General features: G+C 41.2%; 6 non-coding genes across 6 annotated transcripts; all 6 read left to right on the forward strand.

The window, feature by feature from the left end:
• On the forward strand, positions 1-164 carry LOC123744301 (U1 spliceosomal RNA). Its single transcript, XR_006770881.1, has one exon. It is a non-coding gene; the product is annotated as a U1 spliceosomal RNA (small nuclear RNA).
• Positions 165-3047: 2883 nt separating this feature from the next.
• LOC123742595 (U1 spliceosomal RNA) lies at positions 3048-3211 on the forward strand. The gene has a single exon (XR_006769749.1). It is a non-coding gene; the product is annotated as a U1 spliceosomal RNA (small nuclear RNA).
• Positions 3212-5993: 2782 nt separating this feature from the next.
• Positions 5994-6157, forward strand: LOC145878691 (U1 spliceosomal RNA). The gene has a single exon (XR_014392240.1). It is a non-coding gene; the product is annotated as a U1 spliceosomal RNA (small nuclear RNA).
• A 2557-nt stretch (positions 6158-8714) lies between these two features.
• LOC145878692 (U1 spliceosomal RNA) lies at positions 8715-8878 on the forward strand. The gene has a single exon (XR_014392241.1). It is a non-coding gene; the product is annotated as a U1 spliceosomal RNA (small nuclear RNA).
• A 3120-nt stretch (positions 8879-11998) lies between these two features.
• LOC145878697 (U1 spliceosomal RNA) lies at positions 11999-12162 on the forward strand. The gene has a single exon (XR_014392246.1). It is a non-coding gene; the product is annotated as a U1 spliceosomal RNA (small nuclear RNA).
• A 3124-nt stretch (positions 12163-15286) lies between these two features.
• Positions 15287-15450, forward strand: LOC123732837 (U1 spliceosomal RNA). Its single transcript, XR_006763434.1, has one exon. It is a non-coding gene; the product is annotated as a U1 spliceosomal RNA (small nuclear RNA).
• The last annotated feature ends 1318 nt before the right edge of the window (positions 15451-16768 follow it).

Raw genomic sequence — 16768 nt, forward strand, 5'->3', positions numbered from 1 at the left:
ATACTTACCTGGCAAGGGAGACACCGTGATCAAGAAGGCGGTTCACCCAGGGCGAGGCTCAGCCATTGCACTCCGGCTGTGCTGACCCCTGCGAATTTCCCAAATGTGGAAATCTCGATTGCATAATTTCTGGTAGTGGGGGACTGCGTTCGCGCTCTCCCCTGATCTTGATGTTAAAAATAATGTATAAGCTGGTATTCTGAGTTATAACTCTTTGAGTTCTGTTGACAAAGAGATTTATCATCATTTACATTTTCTTCCTTATCAGATGAATGGTTATAGAATGTAGGATATATTTAAAAGCCAACTAAGGCCTCAGAGATACATTTTGTCTTCTGATAACCACAATGTGTGTGATCTGTTATTGTAGCACTGGTGATTATTTATGCCTGTCATGTCCTGATTATGTCAAGGAAAAGGCCTACTTGTGAATGGATCATTTTGCGCCCTCAGATCTAATCTGGATTGAGGTGTTTTATTCGCTAGATAATTAAGTCATTTATAGGACCGTTTGTAATTTAAGACCACAATAAACAGGCTGCCTCACATACGGTCGTGATTGGGAGTCCCATATCATCTGAAATGGAATCGGTCTATATCACCAAGGCTCATCAACTTTGTATATTGTATCCATTACCATTCCACAGATATTTCCCTGGTCAGCTATTACCATGACAACAGACATTTCCCTGGTCAACCGTTACCATGACAACAGACATTTCCCTGGTCAACCATTACCATGACAACAGACATTTCCCTGGTCAACCATTACCATTCCACAGACATTTCCCTGGTCAACCATTACCATGCCACAGACATTTCCCTGGTCAACATTACCATGACAACAGACATTTCCCTGGTTAACTGTTACCATGACAACAGACATTTCCCTGCTCAATCATTCCCATTCCACAGACATTTCCCTGGTCATCCATTACCATGACAACAGACATTTCCCTGGTCAACCATTACAATGCCACAGACATTTCCCTGGTCAGCCATTACCATGACAACAGACATTTCCCTGGTCAACCATTACCATTCCACATACATTTCCCTGGTCAACCATTACCATGACAACAGACATTTCCCTGGTCAACCATTACCATGACAACAGACATTTCCCTGGTCAACCATTACCATTCCACAGACATTTCCCTGGTCAACCATTACAATGCCACAGACATTTCCCTGGTCAACTATTCCACAGACATTTTCCTGGTCCACTTATTTCCTGATGAAGTCAGTCAAAACAGAGAAATTCTTGCCAGTATATTCCTCTATCTGTTCATAAATTACTTTTTCCAGCATCTTAGACCGCTCACTCAAAATTGATACAGGTCTGTTTTGCTGCCCTTCTTCTGGATAGGGGTCACTCTAGCATTGGCCATATACCACAAACCCCCAGAAGGGCATTATTGATATTAGAAACTGGTTACCAACTAAATTAGAACAGTAAAAATATTCGTTTTTGTCAATCTGCATTCAGGGCTCAAACCACCCAGTTTATAATTTATAATAGATCACCTGTCTGAAAAGTATGAGTTGCAGTAGCCTATTCAATTGGCCCAGCGTTGTCCAGGTTTGGCCGGTGTAGGCCTTCATTGTAAATAAGAATTTGTTTCTTTGGGATAGGTGGGACAGTAGCGTCCCACCTGGCCAACATCCGGTGAAATTGCAGAGCGCGAAATTCAAATTAAATTACTATAAATATTAAACTTTCATGAAATCACAAGTGCAACACATCAAAATAAAGCTTAACTTGTTGTTAATCCAGCCGCCGTGTCAGATTTCAAAAAGGCTTTACGGTGAAAGCAAACCATGCGATTATCTGAGGACAGCGCCCAGCACACAAATGCATAACAAATCATTTTCAACCAGGGAGTTGCGACACGAAAGTCAGAAATAGCGATATAATATATGCCTTACCTTTGAAGATCTTCTGTTGGCACTCCAAAAGGTCCCAGTTACATTACAAATGGTCCTTTTGTTCGATAAAGTCCTTCTTTATATCCATAAAAACTCAGTTTAGCTGGCGCGCTTCATCAATAATCCACTCGGTTTCCTTCCTTCAAAATGCATACAAAATTAATCCCAAACGTTACCAATAAACTTATCCAAACAAGTCAATCAACGTTTATAATCAATCCTTAGGTATCCTAATACGCAAATAAACAATACAATTTAAGACTGAGAATCATTATTGTCTTTACCGGTGAAAAATACCAAAGAACACTCTCAGTCACGCACTTTGAAACACTACAGCCAAAATGGGAGCCACCTAGTAAAACTGCAATTTCTGGCTCATTTAAAAAAAAAAAAACAGCCTGCAACTCTTTCTAACGACTGTTGACATCTAGTGGAAGCCCTAGGAACTGCAATCGGGCACGATTTCGCCCTTTTATAAAAGTGCCAGCCATTGAAATCAGTGGTAGGAGGATTTCTTTTGGGGGGGAGGGGGATGGTTTGTCCTCGGGGTTTCGCCTGCCATTTCAGTTCTGTTTTACTCACAGACGTTATTTTAACAGTTTTAGAAACTTTAGAGTGTTTTCCATCCATATCTACCAATGCATATCCTAGCTTCTGGGCCTGAGTAGCAGGCAGTTTACTTTGCGCATGCTTTTCATCCGGAAGTCAAAATATCGCCCCCTATCCCTAGTAGCTACTACTGTGTCTTGTTGTTGTTGATGAAGTAGTAGGCGACTGTTTCTCCTTTATATCTGGGGTCGTATGTGATGAAACTATTCCTACAATGTCTGGAACGCTACAAAACACCAGAAATAGTTGGTGTCTTTCGGTTGGCTGTGTGAGCACGAATGTGATTTCAGCATTTCTACCGTGTTGCATGATGGGAAAAATAGTCAGACAGCGATATAATATAATAAAACAAAGTGCATCGCTTTTCCACCGCTTTGTCCGCAACTGTATTAGTAAACGTTATTAGACCCTGGTCGATATGATGTGGTATTGTCAGTAGTACAAGTGGTAACCGTTAGACAAACACCTTTGTCCTGGAATGAGTGCCCCTCTACCAACGTGTACAACTCATACTTACCTGGCAAGGGAGACACCGTGATCAAGAAGGCGGTTCACCCAGGGCGAGGCTCAGCCATTGCACTCCGGCTGTGCTGACCCCTGCGAATTTCCCAAATGTGGAAATCTCGATTGCATAATTTCTGGTAGTGGGGGACTGCGTTCGCGCTCTCCCCTGATCTTGATGTTAAAAATAATGTATAAGCTGGTATTCCGAGTTATAACTCTTTCAGTTCTGTTGACAAAGAGATTTATCATCATTTACATTTTCTTCCTTATCAGATGAATGGTTATAGAATGTAGGATATATTTAAAAGCCAACTAAGGCCTCAGAGATACATTTTGTCTTCTGATAACCACAATGTGTGTGATCTGTTATTGTAGCACTGGTGATTATTTATGCCTGTCATGTCCTGATTATGTCAAGGAAAAGGCCTACTTGTGAATGGATCATTTTGCGCCCTCAGATCTAATCTGGATTGAGGTGTTTTATTCGCTAGATAATTAAGTCATTTATAGGACCGTTTGTAATTTAAGACCACAATAAACAGGCTGCCTCACATACGGTCGTGATTGGGAGTCCCATATCATCTGAAATGGAATCGGTCTATATCACCAAGGCTCATCAACTTTGTATATTGTATCCATTACCATTCCACAGATATTTCCCTGGTCAGCTATTACCATGACAACAGACATTTCCCTGGTCAACCGTTACCACGACAACAACCATTTCCCTGGTCAACCATTACCATGACAACAGACATTTCCCTGGTCAACCATTACCATGACAACAGACATTTCCCTGGTCAACCATTACCATTCCACAGACATTTCCCTGGTCAACCATTACCATTCCACAGACATTTCCCTGGTCAACTATTACCATGACAACAGACATTTCCCTGGTTAACTGTTACCATGACAACAGACATTTCCCTGCTAAACCATTCCCATTCCACATACATTTCCCTGGTCAACCGTTACCATGACAACAGACATTTCCCTGGTCAACCATTACCATGACAACAGACATTTCCCTGGTCAACCATTACCATTCCACAGACATTTCCCTGGTCAACCATTACAATGCCACAGACATTTCCCTGGTCAACTATTCCACAGACATTTTCCTGGTCCACTTATTTCCTGATGAAGTCAGTCAAAACAGAGAAATTCTTGCCAGTATATTCCTCTATCTGTTCATAAATTACTTTTTCCAGCATCTTAGACCGCTCACTCAAAATTGATACAGGTCTGTTTTGCTGCCCTTCTTGTGGATAGGGGTCACTCTAGCATTGGCCATATACCACAAACCCCCAGAAGGGCATTATTGATATTAGAAACTGGTTACCAACTAAATTAGAACAGTAAAAATATTCGTTTTTGTCAATCTGCATTCAGGGCTCAAACCACCCAGTTTATAATTTATAATAGATCACCTGTCTGAAAAGTATGAGTTGCAGTAGCCTATTCAATTGGCCCAGCGTTGTCCAGGTTTGGCCGGTGTAGGCCTTCATTGTAAATAAGAATTTGTTTCTTTGGGATAGGTGGGACAGTAGCGTCCCACCTGGCCAACATCCGGTGAAATTGCAGAGCGCGAAATTCAAATTAAATTACTATAAATATTAAACTTTCATGAAATCACAAGTGCAACACATCAAAATAAAGCTTAACTTGTTGTTAATCCAGCCGCCGTGTCAGATTTCAAAAAGGCTTTACGGTGAAAGCAAACCATGCGATTATCTGAGGACAGCGCCCAGCACACAAATGCATAACAAATCATTTTCAACCAGGGAGTTGCGACACGAAAGTCAGAAATAGCGATATAATATATGCCTTACCTTTGAAGATCTTCTGTTGGCACTCCAAAAGGTCCCAGTTACATTACAAATGGTCCTTTTGTTCGATAAAGTCCTTCTTTATATCCATAAAAACTCAGTTTAGCTGGCGCGCTTCATCAATAATCCACTCGGTTTCCTTCCTTCAAAATGCATACAAAATGAATCCCAAACGTTACCAATAAACTTATCCAAACAAGTCAATCAACGTTTATAATCAATCCTTAGGTATCCTAATACGCAAATAAACAATACAATTTAAGACTGAGAATCATTATTGTCTTTACCGGTGAAAAATACCAAAGAACACTCTCAGTCACGCACTTTGAAACACTACAGCCAAAATGGGAGCCACCTAGTAAAACTGCAATTTCTGGCTCATTTAAAAAAAAAAACAGCCTGCAACTCTTTCTAACGACTGTTGACATCTAGTGGAAGCCCTAGGAACTGCAATCGGGCACGATTTCGCCCTTTTATAAAAGTGCCAGCCATTGAAATCAGTGGTAGGAGGATTTCTTTTGGGGGGGAGGGGGATGGTTTGTCCTCGGGGTTTCGCCTGCCATTTCAGTTCTGTTTTACTCACAGACGTTATTTTAACAGTTTTAGAAACTTTAGAGTGTTTTCCATCCATATCTACCAATGCATATCCTAGCTTCTGGGCCTGAGTAGCAGGCAGTTTACTTTGCGCATGCTTTTCATCCGGAAGTCAAAATATCGCCCCCTATCCCTAGTAGCTACTACTGTGTCTTGTTGTTGTTGATGAAGTAGTAGGCGACTGTTTCTCCTTTATATCTGGGGTCGTATGTGATGAAACTATTCCTACAATGTCTGGAACGCTACAAAACACCAGAAATAGTTGGTGTCTTTCGGTTGGCTGTGTGAGCACGAATGTGATTTCAGCATTTCTACCGTGTTGCATGATGGGAAAAATAGTCAGACAGCGATATAATATAATAAAACAAAGTGCATCGCTTTTCCACCGCTTTGTCCGCAACTGTATTAGTAAACGTTATTAGACCCTGGTCGATATGATGTGGTATTGTCAGTAGTACAAGTGGTAACCGTTAGACAAACACCTTTGTCCTGGAATGAGTGCCCCTCTACCAACGTGTACAACTCATACTTACCTGGCAAGGGAGACACCGTGATCAAGAAGGCGGTTCACCCAGGGCGAGGCTCAGCCATTGCACTCCGGCTGTGCTGACCCCTGCGAATTTCCCAAATGTGGAAATCTCGATTGCATAATTTCTGGTAGTGGGGGACTGCGTTCGCGCTCTCCCCTGATCTTGATGTTAAAAATAATGTATAAGCTGGTATTCTGAGTTATAACTCTTTGAGTTCTGTTGACAAAGAGATTCATCATCATTTACATTTTCTTCCTTATCAGATGAATGGTTATAGAATGTAGGATATATTTAAAAGCCAACTAAGGCCTCAGAGATACATTTTGTCTTCTGATAACCACAATGTGTGTGATCTGTTATTGTAGCACTGGTGATTATTTATGCCTGTCATGTCCTGATTATGTCAAGGAAAAGGCCGACTTGTGAATGGATCATTTTGCGCCCTCAGATCTAATCTGGATTGAGGTGTTTTATTCGCTAGATAATTAAGTCATTTATAGGACCGTTTGTAATTTAAGACCACAATAAACAGGCTGCCTCACATACGGTCGTGATTGGGAGTCCCATATCATCTGAAATGGAATCGGTCTATATCACCAAGGCTCATCAACTTTGTATATTGTATCCATTACCATTCCACAGATATTTCCCTGGTCAGCTATTACCATGACAACAGACATTTCCCTGGTCAACCGTTACCACGACAACAGCCATTTCCCTGGTCAACCATTACCATGACAACAGACATTTCCCTGGTCAACCATTACCATGACAACAGACATTTCCCTGGTCAACCATTACCATTCCACAGACATTTCCCTGGTCAACCATTACAATGCCACAGACATTTCCCTGGTCAACTATTCCACAGACATTTTCCTGGTCCACTTATTTCCTGATGAAGTCAGTCAAAACAGAGAAATTCTTGCCAGTATATTCCTCTATCTGTTCATAAATTACTTTTTCCAGCATCTTAGACCGCTCACTCAAAATTGATACAGGTCTGTTTTGCTGCCCTTCTTGTGGATAGGGGTCACTCTAGCATTGGCCATATACCACAAACCCCCAGAAGGGCATTATTGATATTAGAAACTGGTTACCAACTAAATTAGAACAGTAAAAATATTTGTTTTTGTCAATCTGCATTCAGGGCTCAAACCACCCAGTTTATAATTTATAATAGATCACCTGTCTGAAAAGTACTACATACTATGAGTTGCAGTAGCCTATTCAATTGGCCCAGCGTTGTCCAGGTTTGGCCGGTGTAGGCCTTCATTGTAAATAAGAATTTGTTTCTTTGGGATAGGTGGGACAGTAGCGTCCCACCTGGCCAACATCCGGTGAAATTGCAGAGCGCGAAATTCAAATTAAATTACTATAAATATTAAACTTTCATGAAATCACAAGTGCAACACATCAAAATAAAGCTTAACTTGTTGTTAATCCAGCCGCCGTGTCAGATTTCAAAAAGGCTTTACGGTGAAAGCAAACCATGCGATTATCTGAGGACAGCGCCCAGCACACAAATGCATAACAAATCATTTTCAACCAGGGAGTTGCGACACGAAAGTCAGAAATAGCGATATAATATATGCCTTACCTTTGAAGATCTTCTGTTGGCACTCCAAAAGGTCCCAGTTACATTACAAATGGTCCTTTTGTTCGATAAAGTCCTTCTTTATATCCATAAAAACTCAGTTTAGCTGGCGCGCTTCATCAATAATCCACTCGGTTTCCTTCCTTCAAAATGCATACAAAATTAATCCCAAACGTTACCAATAAACTTATCCAAACAAGTCAATCAACGTTTATAATCAATCCTTAGGTATCCTAATACGCAAATAAACAATACAATTTAAGACTGAGAATCATTATTGTCTTTACCGGTGAAAAATACCAAAGAACACTCTCAGTCACGCACTTGGAAACACTACAGCCAAAATGGGAGCCACCTAGTAAAACTGCAATTTCTGGCTCATTTAAAAAAAAAAACAGCCTGCAACTCTTTCTAACGAGTGTTGACATCTAGTGGAGGCCCTAGGAACTGCAATCGGGCACGATTTCGCCCTTTTATAAAAGTGCCAGCCATTGAAATCAGTGGTAGGAGGATTTCTTTTGGGGGGGAGGGGGATGGTTTGTCCTCGGGGTTTCGCCTGCCATTTCAGTTCTGTTTTACTCACAGACGTTATTTTAACAGTTTTAGAAACTTTAGAGTGTTTTCTATCCATATCTACCAATGCATATCCTAGCTTCTGGGCCTGAGTAGCAGGCAGTTTACTTTGCGCATGCTTTTCATCCGGAAGTCAAAATATCGCCCCCTATCCCTAGTAGCTACTACTGTGTCTTGTTGTTGTTGATGAAGTAGTAGGCGACTGTTTCTCCTTTATATCTGGGGTCGTATGTGATGAAACTATTCCTACAATGTCTGGAACGCTACAAAACACCAGAAATAGTTGGTGTCTTTCGGTTGGCTGTGTGAGCACGAATGTGATTTCAGCATTTCTACCGTGTTGCATGATGGGAAAAATAGTCAGACAGCGATATAATATAATAAAACAAAGTGCATCGCTTTTCCACCGCTTTGTCCGCAACTGTATTAGTAAACGTTATTAGACCCTGGTCGATATGATGTGGTATTGTCAGTAGTACAAGTGGTAACCGTTAGACAAACACCTTTGTCCTGGAATGAGTGCCCCTCTACCAACGTGTACAACTCATACTTACCTGGCAAGGGAGACACCGTGATCAAGAAGGCGGTTCACCCAGGGCGAGGCTCAGCCATTGCACTCCGGCTGTGCTGACCCCTGCGAATTTCCCAAATGTGGAAATCTCGATTGCATAATTTCTGGTAGTGGGGGACTGCGTTCGCGCTCTCCCCTGATCTTGATGTTAAAAATAATGTATAAGCTGGTATTCTGAGTTATAACTCTTTGAGTTCTGTTGACAAAGAGATTTATCATCATTTACATTTTCTTCCTTATCAGATGAATGGTTATAGAATGTAGGATATATTTAAAAGCCAACTAAGGCCTCAGAGATACATTTTGTCTTCTGATAACCACAATGTGTGTGATCTGTTATTGTAGCACTGCTGATTATTTATGCCTGTCATGTCCTGATTATGTCAAGGAAAAGGCCTACTTGTGAATGGATCATTTTGCGCCCTCAGATCTAATCTGGATTGAGGTGTTTTATTCGCTAGATAATTAAGTCATTTATAGGACCGTTTGTAATTTAAGACCACAATAAACAGGCTGCCTCACATACGGTCGTGATTGGGAGTCCCATATCATCTGAAATGGAATCGGTCTATATCACCAAGGCTCATCAACTTTGTATATTGTATCCATTACCATTCCACAGATATTTCCCTGGTCAGCTATTACCATACCAAGACAACAGATATTTCCCTGGTCAACCATTACCATGACAACAGACATTTCCCTGGTCAACCATTACCATTCCACAGACATTTCCCTGGTCAACCATTACCATGCCACAGACATTTCCCTGGTCAACCATTACCATGCCACAGACATTTCCCTGGTCAACTATTACCATGACAACAGACATTTCCCTGCTCAATCATTCCCATTCCACAGACATTTCCCTGGTCATCCATTACCATGACAACAGACATTTCCCTGGTCAACCATTACAATGCCACAGACATTTCCCTGGTCAACCATTACCATGACAACAGACATTTCCCTGGTCAACCATTACCATTCCACAGACATTTCCCTGGTCAACCATTACCATGCCACAGACATTTCCCTGGTCAACCATTACCATGCCACAGACATTTCCCTGGTCAACTATTACCATGACAACAGACATTTCCCTGCTCAATCATTCCCATTCCACAGACATTTCCCTGGTCATCCATTACCATGACAACAGACATTTCCCTGGTCAACCATTACAATGCCACAGACATTTCCCTGGTCAGCCATTACCATGACAACAGACATTTCCCTGGTCAACCATTACCATTCCACAGACATTTCCCTGGTCAACCATTACCATGACAACAGACATTTCCCTGGTCAACCATTACCATGACAACAGACATTTCCCCTGGTCAACCATTACCATTCCACAGACATTTCCCTGGTCAACCATTACAATGCCACAGACATTTCCCTGGTCAACTATTCCACAGACATTTTCCTGGTCCACTTATTTCCTGATGAAGTCAGTCAAAACAGAGAAATTCTTGCCAGTATATTCCTCTATCTGTTCATAAATTACTTTTTCCAGCATCTTAGACCGCTCACTCAAAATTGATACAGGTCTGTTTTGCTGCCCTTCTTGTGGATAGGGGTCACTCTAGCATTGGCCATATACCACAAACCCCCAGAAGGGCATTATTGATATTAGAAACTGGTTACCAACTAAATTAGAACAGTAAAAATATTCGTTTTTGTCAATCTGCATTCAGGGCTCAAACCACCCAGTTTATAATTTATAATAGATCACCTGTCTGAAAAGTATGAGTTGCAGTAGCCTATTCAATTGGCCCAGCGTTGTCCAGGTTTGGCCGGTGTAGGCCTTCATTGTAAATAAGAATTTGTTTCTTTGGGATAGGTGGGACAGTAGCGTCCCACCTGGCCAACATCCGGTGAAATTGCAGAGCGCGAAATTCTAATTAAATTACTATAAATATTAAACTTTCATGAAATCACAAGTGCAACACATCAAAATAAAGCTTAACTTGTTGTTAATCCAGCCGCCGTGTCAGATTTCAAAAAGGCTTTACGGTGAAAGCAAACCATGCGATTATCTGAGGACAGCGCCCAGCACACAAATGCATAACAAATCATTTTCAACCAGGGAGTTGCGACACGAAAGTCAGAAATAGCGATATAATATATGCCTTACCTTTGAAGATCTTCTGTTGGCACTCCAAAAGGTCCCAGTTACATTACAAATGGTCCTTTTGTTCGATAAAGTCCTTCTTTATATCCATAAAAACTCAGTTTAGCTGGCGCGCTTCATCAATAATCCACTCGGTTTCCTTCCTTCAAAATGCATACAAAATTAATCCCAAACGTTACCAATAAACTTATCCAAACAAGTCAATCAACGTTTATAATCAATCCTTAGGTATCCTAATACGCAAAAAAACAATACAATTTAAGACTGAGAATCATTATTGTCTTTACCGGTGAAAAATACCAAAGAACACTCTCAGTCACGCACTTGGAAACACTACAGCCAAAATGGGAGCCACCTAGTAAAACTGCAATTTCTGGCTCATTTAAAAAAAAAAAATGCCTGCAACTCTTTCTAACGAGTGTTGACATCTAGTGGAGGCCCTAGGAACTGCAATCGGGCATGATTTCACCCTTTTATAAAAGTGCCAACTTTTGAAATCAGTGGTAGGAGGATTTCTTTTGGGGGGGAGGGGGATGGTTTGTCCTCGGGGTTTCGCCTGCCATTTCAGTTCTGTTTTACTCACAGACGTTATTTTAACAGTTTTAGAAACTTTAGAGTGTTTTCTATCCATATCTACCAATGCATATCCTAGCTTCTGGGCCTGAGTAGCAGGCAGTTTACTTTGCGCATGCTTTTCATCCGGAAGTCAAAATATCGCCCCCTATCCCTAGTAGCTACTACTGTGTCTTGTTGTTGTTGATGAAGTAGTAGGCGACTGTTTCTCCTTTATATCTGGGGTCGTATGTGATGAAACTATTCCTACAATGTCTGGAACGCTACAAAACACCAGAAATAGTTGGTGTCTTTCGGTTGGCTGTGTGAGCACGAATGTGATTTCAGCATTTCTACCGTGTTGCATGATGGGAAAAATAGTCAGATAGCGATATAATATAATAAAACAAAGTGCATCGCTTTTCCACCGCTTTGTCCGCAACTGTATTAGTAAACGTTATTAGACCCTGGTCGATATGATGTGGTATTGTCAGTAGTACAAGTGGTAACCGTTAGACAAACACCTTTGTCCTGGAATGAGTGCCCCTCTACCAACGTGTACAACTCATACTTACCTGGCAAGGGAGACACCATGATCAAGAAGGCGGTTCACCCAGGGTGAGGCTCAGACATTTCACTCTGGCTGTGCTGACCCCTGCGAATTTCCTAGATGTGGAAATCTCGATTGCATAATTTCTGGTAGTGGGGGACTGCGTTCGCTCTCTCCCCTGATTTTGATGTTAAAAATAATGTATAAGCTGGTATTCTGAGTTATAACTCTTTGAGTTCTGTTGACAAAGAGATTTATCATCATTTACATTTTCTTCCTTATCAGATGAATGGTTATAGAATGTAGGATATATTTAAAAGCCAACTAAGGCCTCAGAGATACATTTTGTCTTCTGATAACCACAATGTGTGTGATCTGTTATTGTAGCACTGCTGATTATTTATGCCTGTCATGTCCTGATTATGTCAAGGAAAAGGCCTACTTGTGAATGGATCATTTTGCACCCTCAGATCTAATCTGGATTGAGGTGTTTTATTCGCTAGATAATTAAGTCATTTATAGGACCGTTTGTAATTTAAGACCACAATAAACAGGCTGCCTCACATACGGTCGTGATTGGGAGTCCCATATCATCTGAAATGGAATCGGTCTATATCACCAAGGCTCATCAACTTTGTATATTGTATCCATTACCATTCCACAGATATTTCCCTGGTCAGCTATTACCATACCAAGACAACAGATATTTCCCTGGTCAACCATTACCATGACAACAGACATTTCCCTGGTCAACCATTACCATTCCACAGACATTTCCCTGGTCAACCATTACCATGCCACAGACATTTCCCTGGTCAACCATTACCATGCCACAGACATTTCCCTGGTCAACTATTACCATGACAACAGACATTTCCCTGCTCAATCATTCCCATTCCACAGACATTTCCCTGGTCATCCATTACCATGACAACAGACATTTCCCTGGTCAACCATTACAATGCCACAGACATTTCCCTGGTCAACCATTACCATGACAACAGACATTTCCCTGGTCAACCATTACCATTCCACAGACATTTCCCTGGTCAACCATTACCATGCCACAGACATTTCCCTGGTCAACCATTACCATGCCACAGACATTTCCCTGGTCAACTATTACCATGACAACAGACATTTCCCTGCTCAATCATTCCCATTCCACAGACATTTCCCTGGTCATCCATTACCATGACAACAGACATTTCCCTGGTCAACCATTACAATGCCACAGACATTTCCCTGGTCAGCCATTACCATGACAACAGACATTTCCCTGGTCAACCATTACCATTCCACAGACATTTCCCTGGTCAACCATTACCATGACAACAGACATTTCCCTGGTCAACCATTACCATGACAACAGACATTTCCCCTGGTCAACCATTACCATTCCACAGACATTTCCCTGGTCAACCATTACAATGCCACAGACATTTCCCTGGTCAACTATTCCACAGACATTTTCCTGGTCCACTTATTTCCTGATGAAGTCAGTCAAAACAGAGAAATTCTTGCCAGTATATTCCTCTATCTGTTCATAAATTACTTTTTCCAGCATCTTAGACCGCTCACTCAAAATTGATACAGGTCTGTTTTGCTGCCCTTCTTGTGGATAGGGGTCACTCTAGCATTGGCCATATACCACAAACCCCCAGAAGGGCATTATTGATATTAGAAACTGGTTACCAACTAAATTAGAACAGTAAAAATATTCGTTTTTGTCAATCTGCATTCAGGGCTCAAACCACCCAGTTTATAATTTATAATAGATCACCTGTCTGAAAAGTATGAGTTGCAGTAGCCTATTCAATTGGCCCAGCGTTGTCCAGGTTTGGCCGGTGTAGGCCTTCATTGTAAATAAGAATTTGTTTCTTTGGGATAGGTGGGACAGTAGCGTCCCACCTGGCCAACATCCGGTGAAATTGCAGAGCGCGAAATTCTAATTAAATTACTATAAATATTAAACTTTCATGAAATCACAAGTGCAACACATCAAAATAAAGCTTAACTTGTTCTTAATTCAGCCGCCGTGTCAGATTTCAAAAAGGCTTTACGGTGAAAGCAAACCATGCGATTATCTGAGGACAGCGCCCAGCACACAAATGCATAACAAATCATTTTCAACCAGGGAGTTGCGACACGAAAGTCAGAAATAGCGATATAATATATGGCTTACCTTTGAAGATCTTCTGTTGGCACTCCAAAAGGTCCCAGTTACATTACAAATGGTCCTTTTGTTCGATAAAGTCCTTCTTTATATCCATAAAAACTCAGTTTAGCTGGCGCGCTTCATCAATAATCCACTCGGTTTCCTTCCTTCAAAATGCATACAAAATTAATCCCAAACGTTACCAATAAACTTATCCAAACAAGTCAATCAACGTTTATAATCAATCCTTACGTATCCTAATACGCAAATAAACAATACAATTTAAGACTGAGAATCATTATTGTATTTACCGGTAAAAAATACCAAAGAACACTCTCAGTCACGCACTTTGAAACACTACAGCCAAAATGGGAGCCACCTAGTAAAACTGCAATTTCTGGCTCATTAAAAAAAAAAAAAAACAGCCTGCAACTCTTTCTAACGACTGTTGACATCTAGTGGAAGCCCTAGGAACTGCAATCGGGCACGATTTTGCCCTTTTATAAAAGTGCCAGCCATTGAAATCAGTGGTAGGAGGATTTCTTTTGGGGGGGAGGGGGATGGTTTGTCCTCGGGGTTTCGCCTGCCATTTCAGTTCTGTTTTACTCACACACGTTATTTTAACAGTTTTAGAAACTTTAGAGTGTTTTCCATCCATATCTACCAATGCATATCCTAGCTTCTGGGCCTGAGTAGCAGGCAGTTTACTTTGCGCATGCTTTTCATCCGGAAGTCAAAATATCGCCCCCTATCCCTAGTAGCTACTACTGTGTCTTGTTGTTGTTGATGAAGTAGTAGGCGACTGTTTCTCCTTTATATCTGGGGTCGTATGTGATGAAACTATTCCTACAATGTCTGGAACGCTACAAAACACCAGAAATAGTTGGTGTCTTTCGGTTGGCTGTGTGAGCACGAATGTGATTTCAGCATTTCTACCGTGTTGCATGATGGGAAAAATAGTCAGACAGCGATATAATATAATAAAACAAAGTGCATCGCTTTTCCACCGCTTTGTCCGCAACTGTATTAGTAAACGTTATTAGACCCTGGTCGATATGATGTGGTATTGTCAGTAGTACAAGTGGTAACCGTTTAGACAAACACCTTTGTCCTGGAATGAGTGCCCCTCTACCAACGTGTACAACTCATACTTACCTGGCAAGGGAGACACCGTGATCAAGAAGGCGGTTCACCCAGGGCGAGGCTCAGCCACTGCACTCCGGCTGTGCTGATCCCTGTGAATTTCCAAAATGTGGAAATCTTGATTGCATAATTTCTGGTAGTGGGGGACTGCGTTCGCGCTCTCCCCTGATCTTGATGTTAAAAATAATGTATAAGCTGGTATTCCGAGTTATAACTCTTTCAGTTCTGTTGACAAAGAGATTTATCATCATTTACATTTTCTTCCTTATCAGATGAATGGTTATAGAATGTAGGATATATTTAAAAGCCAACTAAGGCCTCAGAGATATATTTTGTCTTCTGATAACCACAATGTGTGTGATCTGTTATTGTAGCACTGGTGATTATTTATGCCTGTCATGTCCTGATTATGTCAAGGAAAAGGCCGACTTGTGAATGGATCATTTTGCGCCCTCAGATCTAATCTGGATTGAGGTGTTTTATTCGCTAGATAATTAAGTCATTTATAGGACCGTTTGTAATTTAAGACCACAATAAACAGGCTGCCTCACATACGGTCGTGATTGGGAGTCCCATATCATCTGAAATGGAATCGGTCTATATCACCAAGGCTCATCAACTTTGTATATTGTATCCATTACCATTCCACAGATATTTCCCTGGTCAGCTATTACCATGACAACAGCCATTTCCCTGGTCAACCATTACCATGACAACAGACATTTCCCTGGTCAACCATTACCATGACAACAGACATTTCCCTGGTCAACCATTACCATTCCACAGACATTTCCCTGGTCAACCATTACCATGCCACAGACTTTTCCCTGGTCCATTATTACCATGACAATAGACATTTCCCTGGTTAACTGTTACCATGACAACAGACATTTCCCTGGTCAACCATTACAATGCCACAGACATTTCCCTGGTCAGCCATTACCATGACAACAAACATTTCCCTGGTCAACCATTACCATTCCACAGACATTTCCCTGGTCAACCATTACCATGACAACAGACATTTCCCTGGTCAACCATTACAATGCCAGAGACATTTCCCTGGTCAACTATTCCACAGACATTTTCCTGGTCCACTTATTTCCTGATGAAGTCAGTCAAAACAGAGAAATTCTTGCCAGTATATTCCTCTATCTGTTCATAAATTACTTTTTCCAGCATCTTAGACCGCTCACTCAAAATTGATACTGGTCTGTTTTGCTGCCCTTCTTGTGGATAGGGGTCACTCTAGCATTGGCCATATACCACAAACCCCCAGAAGGGCATTATTGATATTAGAAACTGGTTACCAACTAAATTAGAACAGTAAAAATATTTGTTTTTGTCAATCTGCATTCAGGGCTCAAACCACCCAGTTTATAATTTATAATAGATCACCTGTCTGAAAAGTATGAGTTGCAGTAGCCTTTTCAATTGGCCCAGCGTTGTCCAGGTTTGGCCGGTGTAGGCCTTCATTGTAAATAAG

Source organism: Salmo salar, chromosome 04 (genome assembly GCF_965601325.2).
Source record: "Salmo salar chromosome 04, fSalSal1, whole genome shotgun sequence".
NCBI lineage: Eukaryota > Metazoa > Chordata > Actinopteri > Salmoniformes > Salmonidae > Salmo > Salmo salar.